This window comes from Schistosoma mansoni, chromosome W (genome assembly GCF_000237925.1).
Source record: "Schistosoma mansoni strain Puerto Rico chromosome W, complete genome".
In the NCBI taxonomy this organism is placed as follows: Eukaryota; Metazoa; Platyhelminthes; class Trematoda; order Strigeidida; family Schistosomatidae; genus Schistosoma; species Schistosoma mansoni.
In genome coordinates, this window is record NC_031502.1 from 1,019,574 (window position 1) to 1,044,497 (window position 24,924).

Below are 24,924 nucleotides of genomic sequence, written 5' to 3' on the forward strand. Positions count from 1 at the left end.
TCTGGTTTACTAAATTTTCCTGCCAGTTTCTTCGTCGTGCCATATAGTTGTTTCATATTTCCTCCTCTTGGAGCTTCTTCCTCTGTCGAGGTCTTCATTATCCAATCGACCACCACCAGAAGAAACAGAAAGTGGGAGAGTAGATAGCCTCGTCTGACTCCGGTCTTTACTTGGAATGCGTGTGTCAGCTGTTCTGGAAGCTACTGTGCATCGGAAATTCTTCATTCTGATTTGTTATGACTTTTAATCTTAATTTGTATAATCTTTTTTATTGATTTAGGTTTAAACTATTGTCAATTCCCGTGACATTCTGTAGACAGTCAGCAGATCACTGCGTTTATTCTAAGTTTCATTCTAGTTGACTTGTCTGTAATCTTGAATTTACTGATAATGTTCATGGGTTTTAACCCAAGTCACACAGTTGTAACTGACCTCCACAAATAGCTTTCATAGTTCACTTGGTAAATAGCCCATAAAATCCTAGAACTAGTTAAGTGGTTATTTAATTATTTATTTAAATACATAAATATTGGTACAAAGGGGCACCGAATACATAAGCGCCGTACAAATCTCATTTGATTTGCGTGAGGGCTGTGATACTGCCCAGGTGCCCAAACCGAAACAGGTGGTTTTGTTAGGGGGCCAAACCCGGAGCCTTCGACATAAAGGTCTGATCCACAAGGAAGTGTGGCATTGTGAGGAGATGCAGTCCCATGGTAGGCGGTCACCAACGATTCATTCATACGCCATTTTTTTCGTCAGGATACTGGAGCCAGCCCATGTGCACCATTGGTTTGGAATGAGGGTTTTCCAACTCCCTTAGGTGAACTCGCCGTGTCCACCAACCCGGTTAAAGCGTCGGACATTCACTTTTCGTCCTCTCAATTTCGTAAACAACAGTAATGCCACGAGAAGGCAGTGAGTAGGACTTCCTTGACAGAGGCTATATATTCGCTGGCCATGTGAGAGCATTTGGAGAGGGAGAGTGGACTCTCCCCACTCTCGACCGTACCAGGGCATTTGAAGCTAGACCACCATGGAAAACCTGGAAACACTGGACGGCCGTTTCGTCCTATTACGGGACTCTTCAGCAATGCGCATCCACGATCCGGTTTAGCGTAATTCGAACCCAGGACCTACCAGTCTCATGCGCGAGATCGTGGATAAGTCCCACAATAGGACGAAACGGCCGTCCAGTGTTTCCAGGTTTTCCATGGTGGTCTAGCTTCAAATGCCTCATGCTTTCAACTATAAAAATATACTTCATAAAATATATTTGATATACTACTATTAAAAATCTGATTTTATTACCCGTGAATTTTTTTTTTCGACCCAACAAACTGATATTTATTTCATATATATATGTTTACATTTAACAGATATTGACAAGGTTCATTTGTTGTTATTGTTGTTTATTTATTTTATACTGTCCACTTGTCTAGACTTTCCAAAGGACAAGAAATCTATTTTTGTATAACTAATACCATAGTAATTCATATCATTACTCATAATAAACACATATGTAGTACATTTATTGAAATGTTTATATGACAGAAACATCTGGGCATTCTATTTTATATCTATATATCAACAAACGATTTTAGGGTGACAGTACTAGTAGTTATTGTAATCGTAATGTATTCCTACTTGACTGTGTAAAACGAAAATGTGTTTACTTATGGAAATAGAGAAAAAAAATCTTACCATATGTGTTGATATGCATTAGTTTAAATGATTAATGCTTATAGGTGTTCATGTTTATCTTTTTAACTGTTTTCATGTGTGTGTGTATGTATGTATGTATTAGATGATATATTGATATAGTCGAAAGCGTGAGTCAATTGAAGCTAGACCATCATGGAAAACCTGAAAGCACTAGACGGCCGTTTCGCCCTATTGTGGGACTCCTCAGCAGTGAGCATCGACGACCTTGCCTCACGAGATTCGAACCCAGGACCTACCAGTCTCGCGTCAGAGCATTTAAGCGACAGATCACTGAGCCGGTCGGCATCCAATGGTGTTAATGTCTAACTTCAACCAATCCACGAAGTTGAGCAACCGTTCACCAATTGTCTTCAGTGAGTTGATATCTCACAACAGACGTGGTTTGAACTCCACTGGTCACTGCTTCTCACTAGAACTCCTGGATTTACTTCTCGAAGTCAGTACCTAGTGAGCATATTGATAGTAAATGAAAATAGAATAGATATGTAAGTATTTCACTTCTTTTTACAAGTAATGTTCATCATAGATTGAACTCACTTTGAAAAAAACATTGAAGACTAAGAAGTAGCATAAAGCTGTTTGGTCCTAGGATCGAACTCAAGACATTCGAATCTCATGCGGTCTTGGGATGTAAGCTAGAATGAAACAGCTATTCAATGTTATATGGTTTCCAGTGGTACCTCAAATGGTGTCACTCTGTAGAGAATGCCACCTACAAAAAGAATAATCTTTACAAAATTACTTCCTTACTTACACCTGTTACTCCCAATGGAGCATAGGCCGTCGACCAGCATTCTCCAACCCACTCTGTACTGGACCTTCCATTCTGATTCTATCCAACTTTTGTTCATTCTTATGTCTGTCTCCATTTCTCGGCGTAATTTGTTCTTTGGTCTTCCTCTTCTCCTTTGGCCTTCAGGATTCCATATAAGGGCTTGTCTTGTGACGCGATTGAGTGATTTCCTCAGTATGCGTCCTAACCACTTCCAGCACTTCTTCTTAATTTCTTCCTCCGTTGGAATCTGGTTTGTTGTCTCCCACAGTAGGTTGTTGCTGATAGTGTCTGGCCAAAGGATCCGAAGTATCTTGCGTAGACAACTGTTAATAAACACCTGTATCTTCTGGATGATGGCTTTCGTAGTTCTCCACGTCTCCGTCCCATACAGTAAAACTGTCTTGACATTTGTAATGAAATTTCTGATCTTGGTGTTGGTTGACAATTGTTTTGAGTTTCAGATGTTCTTTAGTTGTAAATATGCTGCTCTTGCTTTGTCGATCCTCGCCCTCACATCTGCATCAGATCCACCGTGTTTATCAATGATGCTGCCCAGATATGATCTTTACAAAATAGTTACATCAAAACTATTTCAGGTTCTTTAATGTATAGCCATGACTATTAAATGAATTAATATGGAGCTCAATCCCACCACAGTTACGTATAGTGATTTTCTGTATATGACACTACTTGATTAACGCTATTTACTTAAAGACTGGATATGTGACAATATGTTTAGATTGAATTGTGGTTATTTTAAAAATTTATCTTGTTATTCAAATATAACCGTTATAGTTAAGTAGATGTCTTACAAAATAGACACATTATGTGCAAATCCTTCGAGTTAAAGCTAGTTTTTGACAGGAACTAAAACTAACCGGCAAACCAGTGTATATCAACCAATACTGTACATATGTCTCATATTTTCCTGAAACTCATCAACAATATACACCAATAGTTCCACTCTAGACTGAACTTAGAACCTCCCAGGTACCATTTTGAGTACAATACCAATATAACTAATGTGTGGGTGGGGATGATAATGGTTGGTCGTTTGCATAGCCAGACTAGTAAATAGTCTGACAAGTATTAGAATAGTTATATATTTCCCTACCCTTATTATTTGGTGTGATTGTTGTTGGCTCTTGGAGTGTAAATATACTTGAATTCTAGTCAGGCTAGTCATGTGTTCTTATTCTGAGTTGTGTTGATAACCTCTAGCACACACTTGAAGGGTATCTAGCGTAGATATTCGTCTAAGACAAATTAGTATCCCATTCGTGCAGACAGAAAACCGAGAGTAATAACAATAACTCTGGTCTCACGTGATGTATAATCAGGTCTTCAGTGAGTTAGCACGAAAACACTTTATGATTGACACGGTTTGTTTGATTCAAGATCAGTAACTAACAGAGATAGGAGGTGGCGAAATAATATGATAAAATAGGGATATTTAACATTTCCCCTCTATATGTGTCTGTACTTTTATCTGACTAGGAAAATTAAGAACATATAAATTTTCGACTAGTATGCATGCAATTATGTTGATGAGAGTCTATTGGTCATTCATATATCAAGTACTTTTGAGATGATTGACATATCCCAATTCAGTAACCTCACTGCTTATAGTAATACTACTGTTGATAGATCATGTATAAAACTGTACTCAGTTGAACAAATCCCCAATACAGAATCAGTTAACATATGAAAGACTTAATTTATCATAAACTTGTTACCCTCATTACTGTTGTTTTTCTGTAGATATGGTTAGGAAAGTTCAATGAACCATGAAGTTAATGTCTATTACCAATCTGTACCTCATCGAAATCTGTTCACTATTCATTTTCCTAACCACTAGAGTTGATCATTTTTGAACACGAGATAGTAATTCATTGATGACATAAAATGAGAAATCTTGCCACTTTAAGAAATAAAATCAACTTGGTAATGCCCACTAGTGAATCCCAGCTTATTAGTTTTAAACTATCATTCTATCTCACATAAGATTGTACAAACATACTGGTTAACAGTCACTTAGTATTACTTGTTTGAATCTTCCCATTGATGTTTAGGACTGCGATCGATCAGTCTAATTGGCATATGTGTATACTGTGCGTATTGCCTCGATATAGCTTAAATTCACAATCATTATAAGCAAAGATGGATAGTGGCTAGTAGTGGAGTCCAATTTGACGCGCGTTTCGTCCTATTTGGGACTCGTCACCTGGATGTACCTATATATCACAGTCGATGTTCACTGTGGGACTCGAACCCAGTACCTTTCGCTTCAAACGCCATCGCGTTATCCACTCAGCTACTGAATCCTGATAGCCACTTGCATGTGCGATGGTTAACATTCTGAAACCATGATAAAACAGAAGTCCTATACATAGTGTTTTTCATTATTTCTCCAACAGATGAAAGTTTGCATCTTATACTTAAACACTTAGACACCTACTTTCTAACCATTTTCGTAGTACTGAGAAGTTTTCTTCTCTTAAACTCTGAACAGAAAACAAAAGATGCTAAATTACTTGTAGGTTTGTTTATTTTATTTAAACACATAAATATTGGTACAAGGAGGCACCAGATACATATGCGCTGTACAATTCTCATTTGATTTGTGTGAGGGCTATGATACTGCCCAGGTGTCCAAACTGAAACAGGTGGTTTTCTTAGGGGGTCACACTCCGAGCCTTTGACCTAAAGGTCTGATCCATAACGCAGTGGAGCATCGTGATGAGATGTAGTCCCATGGTAGCCTGTGACTAACGATTGATTCATACACCATTTGTTCCCTTAGGATACTGGAGCTCATGTGCACCATTGGTTTGGAATCAGGGTTTTCCAACTCCCCTAGGTGGACTTTCCGTGTCAACCGACCCGGGTAAAGCGTCGGACATTCGCTTTTCATCCTCTCACTTTACTGAACAACACCCCCGCCACGAGAAGGCAGTGAGTAGGGCTTCCCTGGCAGTCGTTATATACGCTTGGTCATGTGAGAACATTTCGAGAGAGAGAGAGAGCGAACTCTCCCCACTCTCGACCGTACCAGAGCATTTGGGGGCAGGTTGGTTATGTACAAACCTTAAGCTCTTAGAAGCTTCTAGAAAATATGATAAACTTAGCAACAAATTCAGTAATTGTCCAATATCTGAATAAATAAATAATTAGTTTTTATGTCGGCGTTCTAATATGATGTAATTAGTTGAATCGACGCAAATACCTATCAAGTTCTATGTTGCATATAGTTGACTGATCAATTCAATATTCCTTTCTTTGTGTTTGTTCATCAGTGTATGATTTTCATTTCCTTTTTACTTAAAAATGACCACAATATTTCTCACTATTCATTATATTTTGGAAGAAGAAAATTAACGTAGTAAAACAACAAGCCAAACATCAAAGACTTTCTCTGTCGGTGCTTGATTTTGTTTTCTGTTTGTTTGTTATTATTGTCGTTCCTTTGATAACTATCATAATTTGTGTCTGAAAACACCTGCTATCTTATTTTCATGCTGAAGTAACTCTAGAGGGGTTATCAACCACAAGAAGACTGATTGTAAACAAGTTACCTGGTAAATTATTGGATTAGGCGTAGGAATTATTCTTATCTTTCAACCATCGGTTTATAGTATGAAACACCTTTTTCACCGACTTTGGTTTAAGTAACTAATTAGTACATTTTAAAAGTGTGTCTCAATCCCGATTGTGCAAATTTATACTTGGCAAATTAGTTACACTATCGTTTCTACAAGTAATACAAAGTCACTGATGATTCCTGACAAAAATTATTGTCAGTATAGGGTTTCGGAATCTGTTGAATGTTATTATATCCAGGAACCGATTTAGGTTAGGACACCATTGTAGACCTGGAAGCCCTAGTCGGCCGATTCGTCTTGGTATGGGACTCCTCAACAGTACGCACCAATGACCTCACAAACGGGAATCGTGGCCAGTGGATTTCTACTGTGCTGAGTGTGGTGCAGTTACTCACCACCGTTGGATAGTCTTTGGGTTAAGCTTTTGAGCGCAAGATCGGGAGTCTTGGGTTCGGTTGCTGCGTGTTTGTTCATAGATGGGCACTGCTTAGGAGTCTCATACTAGAACGAAACGGTAGTCCAGTGCTTCCAGGTCTTCAATGGTTGCTTAACTTAGACGGGTTCATGATTTTAATCAACTATCAGTTTATTTTCTGTTTTCTAACCGATTTCAATTGATATATTAACTCACTAAGCTGTAGTTTGCCAGGAGATCGGAACTAGCTGTCAAAAAGCCCTAGACTTAGGTTTCATTCCAGACGGGACTCGTAAGCCAAATACGCTAGCAATCTTGAGGAAAGTAATGCTTCCTGTTGGATTCAAGCCTGAGTCAATTAATTTCATAGTCTAAGACGTTACTATTAAGGCGGGAAATGTTGTCCTATAGGAATCTAATATATACACTGAATGATCATAGAATAGTGATTAATGTTATGATTGCTAAGTCCGTAGTTGTAATCGAATACTTCCGAAGTTATCTTTAATGTGTTATGAAAAGCGATTAGCGGTTTATCCAGTTAAAAATATAATATTTTTTAGCATAACTTTGTATTAGAATGCCCCAAAGTCGATAAATGGAACATTGTCTCCATAGCTAAGCTTTGAATTGTATCCTTCATGTGACAGGTTAGTGAAAGCACTAATTGAAACCCAACTTCAGAAGATTGAAAACGTTCTTCGGTTAATAATAGTTCCAAAACATATCGTACAATTAAGAGATATGTTATTATAGCTTATATAATTCAAACACCATTTGCATAACTGTTACTGACAGATAAATAATTAATATCAGAAGGGGTTTTGTGGATATTATATGTTCACTATTGACTTGATTCAAGGGGTATTTCATGGAGTTCTAGTGAAAAGTCGTGAGCAGTAGAGTTCAACCGGGTCTGTTGTGAGATAGTAACTCACTGAAGACAATGGTGGACGGTTGCTCAATTTCGTGGATTAGTTTAAATTAGACATTAACACCGTCGAATGCCGGCTTAGTGGTCTAAAGGTTGAACGTTCACGCGCGAGACTGATAGGTCTTGAGTTCTAATCTCGTGAGGCGGATCATGAATGCACAGTGCTGTGGAGTCCCCTAGCGGGGTGAAACGGCCATCCAGTGCTTCCAGGTTTTCCATGGTGGTCACGCTTCAATTGATTCATGATCTCAACTCTTAAGATAAATAATTATTATGAGTAATCGTTTGCTCTTATAAAGAGTATAAACAAACATCGCTGGTATAATATAATCATCATTAAGTATTATACTACATTATATTAATTACAAATAAACATTCCCATAGTGTAATTATACCAATCCTATACAACCTCAGTTCGTGGCTAGATTGATCAATCGTAACACTTCTAATTGTGACATTGGATAAAGCTAATCCCACTTCCAAGAAAGACATCAATCCCCATAAATATTAAAGAAATACCTTACTGACAAGGGTTAAATAACATGAAATTCATTTCAAGAAATTCTCCGATAGTTTAATAATCCAATGTTATATGATTTAGACAATTGGTTACATTGTACATTTGATCGATAAAACTTAATGAACACTTAGGGCTAAATTATATGACATAGACTATTACCAGTCACTGATAGAGCTAATGTATGTATGAACGATAAGATTAATTTATACATTAAAAACACATTTAACTTTATCAGAAGGGGCTTTTGTGGAGATTTGGTATTTTCATAGTTGAAAGCGTGAGTCAACTGAAGCTAGACCAACATGGAAAACCTGGAAGCAAAAAACGGTCGTTTCGTCCTATTGTGGGACTCCTCAGCAGTGCGCATCCACGACCTCGCCCCGCGATATTCGAACCCAGGACCTACCAGTCTCGCTCCAGAGCACTTAACCGATAGACCACTGAGCCAAATTTAATATTCATAACATGACTTTGACAATTTTTCTTTGCGAATACTTGGGCTTGTCAAAATTTACACTTGTTTTTAAACTACTCATATACATGAAATTGTGTTGTTTGATGAAATGACACTTAACATGTAAAACTAGGTGTGGTTTCAATTAATCTATTATAATCATTTCTTTTGATGACAACGAATGTCAGTAGGTTTTCCGACTTCCCTACTGAGTTTCTTTTTGTTTATCAGATTATGGTAACATGAAATGATTGAATATTAAGTATTGTTTATTCTCCAGTAAAATTTCGCACTTTTATGATTGTTTTAATAAACTTTAAGTTATAAGGGATATTCTTGAATTCATGAGTCAATTAAAACTAGACCATTATAGGAAACCAAGGAGTACTAGACGACTGTTTCGTCATAGTATGAGACTCCTTAATAGTGCGCATCCACGATCTTGTCTCGCGATATTCCTAGAGAAATTTGAAGATGATATATAAGTAGTGGGGTCCGGATCCGAACTCAGGACTTATCGGTCTCGCGCGTGAACGCTTAACTTCTAGACTACTAAGCTGGTATCCAACAATGTTAATGTCTAACTTCAATCAATCCACGAATATATTTTCAGCCTCTCACTCGCGGTCATGATTTTCACTAATATAATGATGTTAACTGAGAAAGGCTTAAAATTAAGGTGTATTTAATAACCCCTTAGTTCTATTCAGAACATTCCAATATTTTAAACAGTCTATATCCTTCACCATACATTTTATTGTTAACCACTTAAATAGAGTTTTAAAGTAACCCTATACCTTAGACAACTCAGAATTAAGAAAGAACTATACACTTAAGTTATATGAATATCCAACATCATAGAGTTAAAAAGTGGTTCTGGTATTATTCACTAATAGCAAATCAGTACTAAACATAAATTCTTCATTTTATTAACACTCAAACAAAATTGATAAAAACCATCTGTCGTACAGTTTTATTGATAACTGCATTTCCTGCCCCTAACTTAACATTTTGTCATAAGTAATAGGAAATAACTTGACAGCTTTTTATCAGTTTAGGTGTATGTGTGATGATGAATTTAGTGGTTGTTAGTATTAATCTTTCCCAATGATTTATGTTGAGCAACACTGTGTCCACTTGATATGAGCATATTGTTATGAGTAGGTAGGGCTGTCCAGTGCTTCCAGGTTTTCCATGGTGGTCTAGCTTCAATCGACTCATGATTTCAACCAAGAAAATACTAAATTCTGCACAAAACCCCTTCTGATCTATAATCATATGCTCACTAGTGACTGACTTCAAGAGATATTTCCTTGAGTTTTAGTGGGAATCAGTGACCAGTGGAGTTCAACCACGTCTGTCGTAGAGATATCAACTCACTGAAAAAAATCGGTGAACGGTTACTCAAAATCGTGGATTGGTTGAAGTTAGACATTAACAACGTCGGATGCCGGTCGGCTCAGTGGTCTATCGTTTAAGTGCTCCGGCGCGAGACTGGTAGGTCATGGGTTCAAATCTCGCGAGTGCGGGGTCGTCGGTGCGCACGGCTGAGGAGTCCCATAATAGGACGTGTTGGCCGTCCAGTGCTTCCAGGTTTTCCATGTTGGTCTAGCTTCAATTGACTCATGATTTTAACTATGAAAATACTAAATTCTCCACAAAACCCCTTCTAATCTATTTCATGTAAATCAAATAAACTGATAAGATATAGTTTATGAAAATGAAGTGACTGAGTTAGTCGAGTCCTAATCTCTATGCTTGTTGTTGCTTTCACCACTGATACTAGAAACACTGAATTCTATTATTATTTCAAATTTAGTGTTGAACAAGCCGTAGATTGTTACGTCGGACACTTGATTTTATCATTGCAAAATGCTTAACTGACTTATGGCTGATACTGAGACCCTAAATCCAGCGATAAGTAATAAAAACTAATATCATACTGATCAATTTCCACACCAATTTGATTTCCTCTTTTAACCCTGTCCCTATCATGAATAGTACATTCTGAGAAGATACTGTAGTGAACAAGACACGACTGGGGACAATCGAATGTATTTAAGTACAAATTACAGACTATCTCAGTAAATTCTGATAATCCTACAGCAAATAGTTAATTTGCAATATAACAACCAATTGTCTCAATCTTCACTATTCCTTCTGTAAATATCAGTTCATCTTCTCTGATTTCATTGTTCATGCATTTTTGTACAGATTGCGCTTCATTTCAGTTCTTTCCTTATCAATCTTCTGCCAAAATACATTCTATATCTGACCATCACTATATACTACTTATGTGGATATAAGTAGACCACACTATAATACAATGAAACAGCTTTCTCTCAATTGCTGTAAATAGGTTAAAGTTATAATTTCAATGAAAACACATAACAACATTGTTTCATCATATCAATTTCATAAGATATCTGGTCACCAGTTATGAAAACAAGATAAAATCAATTTGGTAATCTGTTCATTAATCTTAACAGTATAAATGTAGGTTTGTTTTCACATTTTTACAAGTTTTAGTCATATTCTATGTTTCCTAAGTAGATCAAATAATTATAATGATTGTCAGTACCACCCAGATGGAAAACAATAAGGTTTAATATATTTAATCGTTTTATATAGTTGAGATCATGAATCAATTGAATTTAGACCACCATGAAAAACCTGGAAGCACTGGACGACCGTTTCGTCCTATTGTGGGACTCCTCAGCAGTGCGCATCCACGATCTTGCCTCGCGAGATTCCTAGGGAACTATGAAGATAATATATGAATAGTGGGGTGTAATTAACTTCTATATATATATCTATGATTATAATCAAATTAACTCAGTCTCCAGGTATTTCGATATGAGCTACACTCTAATTATGAAGACGAACGATACTGTCCTGATTGTCTAAAATCGAAGTAGGGAGAGGGGGATTCAAATCTGAGACTTGGCAACTAAGAGTTGAACCTCTTAACTATTAATCCATCACTCGAAATGTATTTATAAAGAGAAATCTATTAATATTAAATTTTAATAGTAATTTTCGTCACAAACTAACATCGTCTGGAAAATTATTGGAAAGTAAAAAATCCACTGGAAAGTTACTCCACTGTAAATATAAGCCATTTTCTAAATTCCAGTCCAATAGTTTAAACATTGATTCACCTCATAGAATGATTGGAATGACTTTTGTTCGTTTCCTTGTAGTATCATAACTATGTACTGGTAAGAAGTGGCAAACTAATTATTAAATTCAACTTAGTATTGCTTGTTTGAATCTTCCCATTGATGTTTTTAGGACTGCAACTGGTCAGTCTCCCATTGGCATATGTGCATAATATGCGGATTGCCTCGATATAGCCTAAATTCACAAATATTGTAAGCAAAGATGGATAGTAGCTAGTAGTGGAATCCAGTTTGATGCGCGTTTCGTCCTATTTGGATGTATCTGCATCTCAGAGTTGATGTTCACTCTGGCTGGCACTCGTACCCAGTATCTTTCGTTTCAAACGCCATTGCATTATCCACTCGGCCACTGAGTCCTGATAGCCACTAATTATTAGTTTTCATCAGGTGTTTTTAGATACTCTCTGAATGAACTATTGTATGTTAACCTCCATATTCATCTTTCATTTCATATGATATAAATTAGAATAGATTTCCCTTTATTATTATTTTTTTTTGGTTTCCTTTTTTTTTGTCAACAAAGAATCTACAATTTTGAAAAGGACGTAATCGTCTTTGTTTTCAAATCTTTCCATCTACTCAATGTGTCCAGTTAGTCATGTGTAACAAATTTATGATAAAGACAAGGGTATCTAATAATACTAGTGTCTTTTATGTTGACAGTGTGTGTATGCTTCATTTGAAGTGTCTGAATTTTTCAGATTTTAAAAAAAAGAAACAGTACCTACTCTGTTCATCTTATTTATCTTTTGTGAATAAAAAATATCATGACAATAAGGGTAACCCCTTTATAAACCTTACCATACATACGTACATACAAAAGATAAAAGCATTGTTACTCATACGACAACATGATGAATTTATTACAGGCTTTTCTTTTCAATATCTGACAATTAAGTGTTCTTTGTTCTTTCCTCCCTCCATTCATGTCCCTAGATAAACATACATACATGTATATGTTCACATGGGGATATTTCTTTCCTAGGTATATATATATATATAGATAGATATGAGCATAAGATAGTACCCACAAAGAAAAAACAAAAATACAATGATACGAACTGTTAATCATAAACAAGTGATCGGATGAAAGATATGATCAAAACTACTATTCAGTTAATCATAATTTTTTTAACCATATCAATGTGAATAGAAGTTTTGCAAATGTGATGACAACCATTCGAATATGGTGATCCTATTGTTGATAACATCCATTTTTTTAAAAAAAATTTGTTTTCACTAAGAAGAGTTAAATTAATGCAGTATCTATTAAATGAGATTTGATCTTGTTAATATATGCTGAAATGGTATAATGTAATATCAATAAATGCCTTGGTACGGACGAGAGTGAGGAGGGGCCACTCTCCCTCTCGAAATGCTCTAACATGGCCACGCGTATACAGTCTCTGTTAGCGAAGTCCTACTCACTGTCTTCTCACACTACGGGTGTTGTTTACGAAATTCAGAGGACGAAAAACGAATGTCCGACGCTTTAACAGGGTTGGTGGACATGGAAAGTCCACCTAGGTGAGTTAGAAAACCGTGGTTTCAAACCAATGGTACACATCGGCTCCAGGATCCTGAGGGAAAAAGTGGCGTATGGACTGATCGTCGGTTACCGGCTACCATAGGACTGTATCACCTGACGTTGCTCCACTGCCTTGTGGATTAGGCCTTTAGGTCGAAGGCTCCGGGTGTGGCCTTCTAAGGAAACCACCTGCTTCGGTCTGGGTACTTTTATATATATGTGTAATTATGATTAAATTAACTCAGTCTCCAGGTATTTCGATATGAGCTACACTCTAATTATGAAGATCAACGATACTATCCTGATTGCCTAAAATCGAAGCAGAAAGAGTGGGATTCAAATCTGGGACTTAGTGACTAAGAGTTGAATCCCTGAACTATTAATCCATCACTCGAAATGTATTTATGGAGAGAGATCAATTAAATTTTTGGTTAGAATTGGTACGCTGAAGAGTATAGATTTAAGTGATTTACAAGATTTGACTTCTAGTCTTTCAATCCTATTTCGATCATCAAATGATCTGCATATGACCATTGTTTTATGATAATGAACTCTAGGGTCAATAAAAACGATAACACCAATAGATTGTTGGATTAAATTACAACTCAACGATGTACTGGTGTCATGTTTCTCCCAAGACATAATGGTTTTTGTTCTAATCTTGTGTAAATCATGACTGCATCATTCACTAAAATGTTTGAGTATAAAAAAGGTCATCTATTGTCCTGTGGTTTCTCACTATGCACATATTGATTTAAGTCATTAGATAAAACTGTTTTCAAACTGGTCAAAACTTAACGAGAGAGGTATATTCGTCACCATGAATAGCCCCTTCACATTTTAAATGTAATTGGTGAAGTAAAATTAGTTGTTCCTTCCTAAATCACTTGAAGTTAACCAAAATTTTTTTTAGAATTATTACTATTCATATGAATCTGTGTGATTTCCTTTGTTTGAAAGAAAAGATAACTATTTAGTAAATAAGTAAGATAGGGGGAAGAGTTATTTGACCTACATCTTGAGATATGCTGATTAGGTGAAAGCTAACAATCTTACCCAACTGCTCAAACCGAAATGGTTCGAGTGGGGTTCGAACACATAAGGTGTTGTTCAAAAGATGAAAGATTTGATCACACAATTTCACATTTAAAAGCACGTACATTAAGCGATTCACAAAGAAAAAGAGAATTGGAAATACTTTAAAACGGAATAGTTAAAAATGAATGATGATTTTGATATAATATTGAAAACTGAATATACTTTCACTTGGTATTGTTTGTTTGAATCTTCCCATTGATGTGTTAGGACTGCAACTGGTCAGTCTCTAATTGGCATATGTGCATACTGTGCGTATTGCCTCGATATAGCCTTAATTCACAAGCATTGTAAGCAAAGATGGAGTCCTAGAGTGAACATCATCTCTGAGATGCAGGTACATCCAGTTGACGAGTCCCGAATAGGACGAAACGCGCATCAAACTGGATTTCACTGCTAGCCACTATCCATCTTTGCTTGAATATACTTTATTTGATAAATGTCAATTATCCATTAGTTTACCTTTGATTTTTTTTCCTTAAAACACCATGTATATTGTGAAATGTTAAATTTCTTGAATAAATTAAACTAGAATTAGGAAAACACAAGTTATTTTGAAATGTTAAAACTTTATGAATTATATTATACAACTTAGTAATATCATTTTCACTGACTGGAATGTCAGGTGATATATATGTATACAGTATTCGCTGTAAAATACAAAAGGGTTTTCTGCTGGGATCGTTGTCGGCTGAGGTAGTCATTTATTTGTTTGAACACATAAATATTGGTACAAGGGGTCACCAAATACATATACGCCACACAAGCCACTTGATGTGTGTGTGGGGGGTATATACTGCCTGTGTGCTCAAACCGAAGCAGGTGGTTTTCTTAGGGGGTCACGCTAGGAGCCTTCGACCTAAAGATCTGATCCACAAGGCAGTAGAACAACGTCAGGCGATGCAGTTTCATGGTAGTTGGTGACCAACAATAGATTAATATACCATTTGTGAACCGCTGGATTGGAATCATGGTTTTCCAACTCCTTTAGGTGGGTCCTCCGTATCCACTAACTAGGTTAAAGCTCTGGACATTCGCTTTTCGTCCTTTCGATTTCGTAGACAACACCATCGCCACGAGAATGTAGTAAATAGGACTTCACTGACAGTGGCTGTATACGCGTGGTCATGTGAGAGTATTTGGAGAGGGAGAGTGGATTCTCCCCACCCTCAGACGTACCAGGGCATTTGGGGGCAAGTAGTAAGTAAATTTTCTGAATTATGTTTTCACAATTTCAATCATAAACTAATCTTAGGCTAAACTTTAGTGTTCCTCTGATCTGACCTCTATTTGAAAGAACGAATGAAGATGTCATTATAATATAAATCTTCCATTTAACTTTGTGCATTACACATAGGCTAACCCTGTTTGTAGGACGACGGTAATAAAAAGCCAAATACGCATTGAATTGGTTTTTAGTGGCCCGAAATCATTTGCTGATTGCTATCGAAATATACATGCCATCAATCCTCGTATATTATCATCGACTTAATTCGCGTTAGTGAATAACGGAGTTGAGATAAGTTAAACACGAGAATGGATTTTAAATACGTATATTTCATTCAATCCCTGATCTGAACAGATGGTCAGGGAAACGAAGCGAAATGGATCGGAGAAGACATTTTAGCCAACTTACTTTAAGCAATTGTCAATATTCAGAGGGGGTTTTGTGGAGATTTCAGTATTTTTCAAAGTTGAAATCATGAGTCAATTGAAGCTAGACCACCATCGAAACCTGGAAGCTCTTCTTTAAGGCCGTTTCGTCCTATTGTGGGACTCCTCAGCAGTACCCATCCACGATCCCACACTCGCGAGATTCGAAACGGCCATCCAGTGCTTCCAGGTTTTCCATGGTGGTCTAGCTTCAATTGACTCGTGATTTCAACTTTGAAAAATTGTCAATATTCATGGTCAGATAAAAAACAAGCTACATCCATGTAATGAGTGGGATAAAGAATGCACACATATACATTTACATAAAAAGCAGTCAAGATTGACAAGCAAATACTTAACAAGGTCAAAATGTGACTCAAGAAGAATGAATAAATTGGTCTGTCCGTAAGTTAGAATAAACTATGTGGGTTTGACATTATTTATTTATTTATTTAAACACATATATATTGGTACAAAAGGGCACCAGATACATATGCGCCATACAAAACAATGAAAATAGGAAGATAAAGGATGAAAAAAGGGTGGACTGAAATGCACAACCGGAAGACTCTTTCAGTTGAGGAAGTTAGAACCACTCTTTATGAAGAAAGTAAAAGAAAGTTACAACAGGTTCGTCACTGGCTTCTATTCTGAGCCATATCTGATAACGTCTCTAGCCACTGTGTTGCACCATCTCTCGGACCCCATTCAGGGAGTCGTAAAGGACCAACAGAAGCTAGCCCTTTGCAGCTTTCTTTCATACCACGACACCATGTCATACACTGACCACCTCTTCGCTTTTTCCAACCAGTCCCAGCCTATCAGTTCTTCATGATTCTTGAAATATATTCAACTAGTGTGTTTTGTTTTATCAATTTCAAATACCTATTCTTCTTTTGGATCGTTCGATCTTCTTTAGCTTGACACTTATCAATTCATAAGATTATCATTATTCTGGTTACATTCTGTTTTACTAAGGCAAATAATTATGAACAGCATCTCAAACATGACTGACCTTTACTCAGTTGACAAAATATTGTTATCAACTAAAACAGTTTTATATATTTCTAGCTCACCACACAGTGTTGTCCATACAAGTTCATAGTGTGACTAACAATCATTTGTAACTCATTTTTATGAGTAAAAACAATAATAATAGTCAACTAGTTATCTCTAATATTGATTATAAGTAGTGTATGAATTTAGGGTACTGTTTTGTGTATGAACAATAATACTGACTCATAGTATCGTTTTTTAATGTCTTAACCTTTAAAACCTTATCTATGTATATCAATGATCATAATTACAAAGGATCAATGTTCTTGCTATCACCTAAATATGTTATGTAATTAAGACTAGTTTTGTAATTTTATCTACTCGATAGATATGATAGTATAAATGACCTTCATTGTGACAATCAATTTACTGATTGCACACTTGAAGTACTTTTTCTTTAATCTTCTTATGTTATGCAATCTATGTATCTAGTACTTATGTAGAATTGTCTGGTCAAATAACAATTTTATTATGTAATCAAGTGTAGGTAACTACACTTGATTTCATGTCATTTAGAGGTCAACAAATACATAATATATAGTTTGAAATCATGAGTCAATTAAAGCTAGACAACCATCGAAAACCTGGAAGCACTGCTTTAAGGCCGTTTCGTCCTATTATGGGACTCCTCAGCAGTACGCATCCACGATCCCGCCTCGCGAGATTCAAACCCAGGACCTATCAGTCTCGCATCAGAGCACTCAACCGACAGACCACTGAGCCGGCCAGCATCCGATGGTGTTAATGTCTAACTTCAACCAATCCACGAAATTGAGCAACCATTCACCAATTGTCTTCAGTGAGTTGATATCTCCCAACAGACCTGGTTGAACTCTACAGGTTACTGCTTCTCACTAGAACACCAGGAAATAACTCATTGAGCCAGTCACCAGTGAGCATTTGATAAGGGGATTATATTTATTAGTCACTAAGTAGGCCACCTAAGTACTTCTAAGTTTTCTAACATTGACCCGTTCATGATTTCAATGAAGTTCAACAATCTATGCAACTCCTAACTGAAAATATCATATTGTTTAGGCCCTAGTGTACCGATTACTTTTGTAGTATTGTGACTAAGTTACTTAAGTCAAAATTACGTTAAATTTCCTTAAGTATTAGATGTCAAAGAAAATCTTTTATCAAACTGTAAATCTTAGTTTCTTGATAGTTCATACTCACAATGAAAGCACATCTATTATCTTGAACTCAGTGAAACTACTCTAACACACTTAAATTCTAGCTATGATCAATCATACGTAATGTTTCTAATTCTTGAACTTGATAATATTCATTGAAACCTAAAGGATAGGATCAGTTTTTTCAAGATTGCAAACAGTAATTTGAATCAGGATGAAACTTAGAATTTCCTCTTCTTTTTATCGACTGTTTCTAATCGTAAAAATATATAAAACTTTTGATACCGATAATGTTATATCTAGTGTAGTCGACATTGTTTTCTAGCCTTCTAATCATTATTCACACCTAACATCTTTGAGTACTTTTTAATTTATCTAAACACATAAACATTGGTACAAAGGGGTACCAGATATATATGCACCGCACAAATCTCATTTGATTTGTGTTAGGGCTGTGATACTGCCTAGGTCCACAAACTGAAACAGGTAGTTTTCCTTATAGGGCCACACCCGGAGCCTTTGACCTAAAGGTCTGATCCACAAGGCAGTGGAGCATCCTAAGGAAATGCAATCCCATGGTAGCCGGTGACCGATGACTGATTCATACGTCATTTGTTCTCTCAGGATACTGGGGCCACCCCATGTGCACCGTTGGTTTGGAATGAGCGTTTTTCAACTCCCTTAGGTAGACTTTCCGTGTCCACCAAGCCGGTTAAAACGCTGGACATTCGCTTTTCGTCATCTCAATTTCGTAAACAACAGTAATGCCACGAGAAGGCAATAAGTAGAACTACCCTGACAGAGGCTGTATACATGTGGCCATGTGAGAGCATTTGGAGAAGGAGAGCGAACTCTCCACACTCTCGGCTGTACCAGGGCATTTGGGGGCAGTGAGTATGTTTATTTTTTCATAATTAAAAATTACTGAACTGTTTATGTATATACATTTTTCTATTTATTCATTCTTATCTCATTGCAATTTACGCATTATTAATGCTTACAATTGGATTTGTCCATATATACGTATTTATACATTTGTGTGTGTATGTGTTTGTGCAAGTATGCGGTACTGAGGTCTACAACAATAAACACTGACAAATTAATTTATGCGTGTATCTTTTTTTCTCTCAAGAGAAACGACTATTACATTGTGTATGATTACCCCATCGTGTAAAATTATTTTTTTCTATTTACTTTTTCCCCTCCCTCCCTCTCTCGCTCTTGTCAAGTTCTCTCTTAGACACTGCCTCTAAAAACAAACGTAAACCATCGTAAACATGTGTGAACATAGTTTACTTTTTATTGTCTCAAAAGAAACATATGTACTATTTTACTAGCTTCGTCGGTATCTCTTTTAAACGTAATTGTCTAGATTTATATATATTTATATTTAAAAAACCCGTATGAACAGGTATTTAGTCACGACATATTATAGACACCTGCTAGTAGATACCATGACGACCGGCGGTTAATATTAATAATGATATATGTAACACTTGAAAAAAACAAACAAGAATATATATTGACGTTGAAAGCAAATTTGTTTGTTAATCAAAATGAATTAGTTTAGCTGTACTGTTAATAACCACCTGATACATTCAAATATTAGTATCTTTAATAGCCTCTGTCAGGGACGTCCTACTCACTACCTTCTCGCACCACGGGTGTTGTTTACAATATTGAAAGGACGAAAAGCGGATGTCCGACGCTTTAACCGGGTTGGTGGATACGGAAAGTCCACCTATGGGAGTTGGAAAACCCTGATTCCAAATCAATGGTGCAAATGGTCTCTAGGATCCTGAAGGAATAAATGGCGTATGAACCAATTGTTGGTCACCGGCTACAACGGGACTGCATCTCCTGATGTTGCTCCACTGCCTTATGGATCAGACTTTTAGGTCGAAGGCTCCGAGTGTGACCCCCTTTGAAAACCACTTGTTTCGGTTTGAGCACCCGGACAGTATCACAGCTCTCACACAAATCAAATGAGATTTGTGTGGCGCATATGTATCTGGAGCCCCTTTGTACCAATATTTATGTGTTTAAATAAAATAAATAAATAAATTAGTATCTTTTAGTCACCTTAGTTGAGCTGGATGCAAGACAATATTGTGAAATCATTTTTTCAAGTTGATGACAATTTTATCTATCTATGATACTAACAGTGAATTCGAGGTATTAATGTAAATTCATAAACGCGCCTAAATAGGTTATGTGATTAATTGACATAATAATGTGTTAAAACAAACAAAATACCGGTGACTTATTGAAATATGTTGATGTCAGGAACAGGTATCCCAGAAATTCAAGCACGCCGTCAAAGTTCGAGTTGTAATAAAAACTCACTAAAGTAATAGCAATTTTCATTCTATATACATATATAATCCCATTGAAACGGACTATATGGATAAATCATAAAGGTTTCAAATGGTCAAGTGTTGGGAGAGTTCACTCTTTGTCTAGAAATACTCTCATATAGAGTCGCTCTATAATGTTAATTGAGTTTCTGAAATAGAAAACCCTGTCACAATGAATTTAACGATGTAATTGTAATTGACGAAACATTGAAGACTAAAAGTGATAGTGAGCAGCTTATTCAATCTAGTATAGTACTTTTCATCTGTTCACATTAATGACCACAAACCAAATTGTAGAATCAGAAAGGGTTTTGTGGATATTATAGTAATTTTAATAGTTGAGATCATGAGTTAATTGAAGCTAGACCACCATAGAAAACCTGGAAGCACTGGACGTTCGTTTCATCCTATTATGGGAATCCTCATCAGTGCTCATCCATGATCTCGCCTAGCGAGATTCGAACCCAGGACCTACCATTCTTGCGCTTTCAGGTTTTCCATGATGGTCTAGCTTCAATTGTCTCATAATTTCAACTATAGAAAATAACTAAAAACTCCACAAAACCCCTTTCTGAAAATAACTATTAGAAAAAAAGAAAATTCTATTTCCATTTTCTTTTTCTGGAATATTCTTGAAAAAAATAACTTTAACTATAGTTTCCTTTTAATTTTATTTTATTCTAACATAAAAGTGCACAAATGAGAGAGAGAGAGAGGGAGAGTAGGAGGGTAAGAAAGAGAGAGTGGGAGAGAGAGAACCAGGAGAAAAAGGCCAAAAGACAAGAAAAATTAATTATTTCTTGTAATTTATTAGACCGTAACACTAAAACCAAAAAAAAATAATCATAATTTTTATGGTAGGTAATACAAGGTAACAAAGTGATTGACATTATACATAATTAGTATTATTCATTTTATATAAGCTTGTTATATTGGACCAAAATGTCAATCAGTTAACTTGTAATAATGAAAATTTCCCCCCATGTGAATTAAATTGAAGTAGTTTAGATGGTTATTTTAGATTATTAACCGATCAATTTTAGACCACTATTGAAAATCTGGAAGCATTGGATCAGTTGTTTCGTCCTGGTATGTGACTTCTCAATAGTGTACATCCACGATCCTACACTCGGGATTTGAAACTAGAACCTTCAGTCTCACGTGCGGACGCCTAGCTTATGGACTAATGAATCAGGATCTGACGGTTTTAATGTTTAACTTCATGATCTCAATTAAAACTCAACAATCTCCACAATCCTATACTGGTAATTTAAACTAACGAGTTAAGAGAATAAAATGCTTTACATATCATATATTTCATTTTGTCATTTGCGAGATTATCTAAGCGTTGAGAGGTCCTAATGACTGTTTTATTCATATTTAAAACTCTTCACTATTATGAATATGAGATCAAGTTAGAGATCATTAATATTCAATAGTGTATATTTTTTTATAGCTTTTGTAAATTTGTCATACTATATGATGGTTATTGGACAGCACCTATGAGTAACTGGAACGAATGGCGTATGAACCAATCGTTGGTCATCGACCACCATGAGATTTCATCTCCTAACGTTGCTCCACTGCCTTGGGGATTAGACCTTTAGGTTGAAGGCTGCGGGTGTGGCCCTCCATGGAAAACCTGGTAGTCTAGTTTCAATTGACTCATGATCTCAACTATATAAAATTACTATAATATCCACAAAACCCCCTTCTGTTAATGATCATATACCCACTAGTGACTGGCTCAATGAGGTATTTCCTGGACTTCTAGTGAGAAGCAGTAACCTGTAGAGTTCAACCAGGTCTGTTGGGAGATATCAACTCACTGAAGACAATTGGTGAATGGTTGCTCAATTTCGTGGATTGGTTGAAGTCAGATATTAACACCGTTGGATGCCGGCCGTCTCAGTGGCCTAGTGGTTAAGCGTTCGCGTGCGAAACTCTTAGGTCCTGGGTTCGTGGATGCGCACTGCTGAGGAGTCCCACAATAGGACGATGCGGCCGTCCAGTGCTTCCAGGTTTTCCATGGTTGTCTAGCTTCAATTGACTCATTTTTCATTTAAACACATAAATATTAGTACGAAAGAGCACCAGATATATATGCGACACACAAATCAAATGAGATTTGTGTGAGGGCTGGGATACTGCCAGGGTGCCCAGATCGATGCAGGTGGTTTCCTTAGGGGGACACGCCTGGAGCCTTTGACCTAAAGATCTGATCCACAAGACAGTGGAGGATCGTGAGGAGATGCAGTCCCATTGTATCCGGTGACCAACAGTAAGTTCTTACGCCATTTGTTCCCTCAGGATCTTAGAGCCAGCCCATGTGCATCATTGGTTTGGGATGAGGGTTTTCCAACTCCCATAGGTGGAATTTCCGTGTCCAGCAACCTGGTTAAAGAGTCGGACATTCACTTTTCGTCCTTTCGATTGCGTAAACAACACTCGCGCTACGAGAAGGTAGTGAGTAGACTTCGCTGACAGTGGTTGTATACGCGTGACTATGTGAGAGCATTCGGAGAGGGAGAGCTGACTTTCTCCACTCTCGTCCGTACCAAGGTATTTGGGGGCTCAATTGACTCATGATCTCAGCTATATAAGATATAATCTCATCTTCAAAATACTTAGTTTAATAAAAGTAAAAGTTTTTCTTCAATTCATTTGTTTTGTATGTTGATTTGACTCTGTTTTCATTTGCTTTAAAAGAATCATAGAATGATCACATACTCATTGTAAGACCAAGTTTACATTCATTATGAACATGATGGATTGGTTTCTTTTTCTGTTTGCTTGTTTGTTTGTTTGTTAAACAACCAATTTTTTCTTCTATAAAGAATAAAATGGATAGATCTCGAATGATTTTCATATGAATAAGGTTCTAAGGGGTAAACATATAGGATATGTATATGCATATATATTTATCACCTAACCTTCTCATAATAATAAGTTTCTTTTTATGAATAAATCAGTAGTATAGTAGGGATTATTTTCTTCTTTGATCTTCTTTGATAAATGAACTGTGTTAGATTTGTAGTTCATTTGCTTAGGAAAAAAGAAATTGCGTTTTTTCACACCCATTTATAGATTCAAATTTAGATATAAATTTAATATATAGCAAAAAGATGAAATGAGGCTAGCAGTGGAGTTCAGGACTAACATCTTGTTCTATCTGGTTTCAGTTATATAATATACCTTTATGGGCCAGGGTAATTTTGCACTGGTTTTCAGGAGAACCAGACACCATCCAGACTTTCACATGGCAACCCAAAAAGTACAGATCAATCCTGTTTAACAGGTGAGCTAGACACTGCCTAGGCTTAACCCAAGCAGTTTGGCTTAATCCCGCCCCATAGAAGAATCGGACACTATATGGGCTTCAACGCTACAATCTGAACAGTATAGCTCAATCCTGTGGAGCAACCACACAGGTACGAAGCACCCTGGTGGACTCGTTCTTCTATATAGGATTTGTCAACTGAATCTACCTACATTCTAGAGTTGATAATCACTCCAGGATTCGAATCCAATATCATTCTCTTTAAATTTCTAACATATTATTCACTTACCTACTTAGTCTATATGATCAATCACTTGTACAACAAGTATGAATCCTAGATATAAACTTAAATTATAGCCTATTATTCATTGTTGTTCAGTAAAAATAATATGGGATATTTAATTAAATAAATAATAGATAAAACGGGCCTTTGTTAGTTAGTTAGTTCAATCATTCAATGATTATGCTTTAGGTTTAACGTAATTGGAAATCGTATATTCGTTTATTTGAAGTTTAGAGATGTGTACTGCTGAGGAGTCCCACAATAGGAGGAAACGGCCGTCCAGTGCTTCCAGGTTTTTCTAGGTGGTCTAGCTTCAATTGACTCATGATTTCAATTATAATATTGTTCACTCCAAGATTCGAATCCAATATAATTCTCTTTAAATTTCTAACATATTATTCACTTACTAAGTCTATATAGTCAATCACTTGTACAACAAGTATGAATCCTAGATACAAACCTAAATTCTAGCCTATTATTCATTGTCATTCAGTAAAAAACAAGCCCCCAAATGTCCTAGTACGGCCGAGAGTGGGGAGAGTCCGCTCTCCTTCTCGAAATACTCTCACATGGCCACGCGTATATAGCCTCTGCCAGCAAAGTCTTACTCACTACATTCTCGTGGCGGGGGTGTTGTTTAAAGATACGCATCGCTGAGGAGTCCTACAATAGGACAAAACTGCCTTAAAGCAGTGCTTCCAGATTTTTCATGGTGGTCCAGCTTCAATTGACTCATGATTTCAACTACAATATTGTTAAAGCGTCAACTTGTTTGATATTCACTGATTATGCAATAAAAACTTGCTATTAATGAATATTCTATTAATAAAAGAAATAATTAACACCTAATGTATTAGGGCGTTTACAATTTTTTATTCGTAAATTAAAGAGGTTTTTAATTAATAATCTCAAAAAGATTAATGTGTCAT

At 36.4% G+C, this 24,924-nt stretch overlaps 1 protein-coding gene and 1 non-coding gene across 2 annotated transcripts in view; one reads left to right on the forward strand and one right to left on the reverse strand.

Annotated features, from left to right (window-relative positions):
• Smp_156970 (putative cadherin) overlaps positions 1-24,924 on the forward strand; it is a gene marked incomplete at both ends in the record, with an annotated part of 37,253 nt that overhangs the window by 4,867 nt on the left and 7,462 nt on the right. The window lies entirely within an intron of this gene.
• Positions 4,753-4,824, reverse strand: Smp_tRNA_00250_Pseudo_TTG.1.1. Its single transcript has one exon. It is a non-coding gene (tRNA).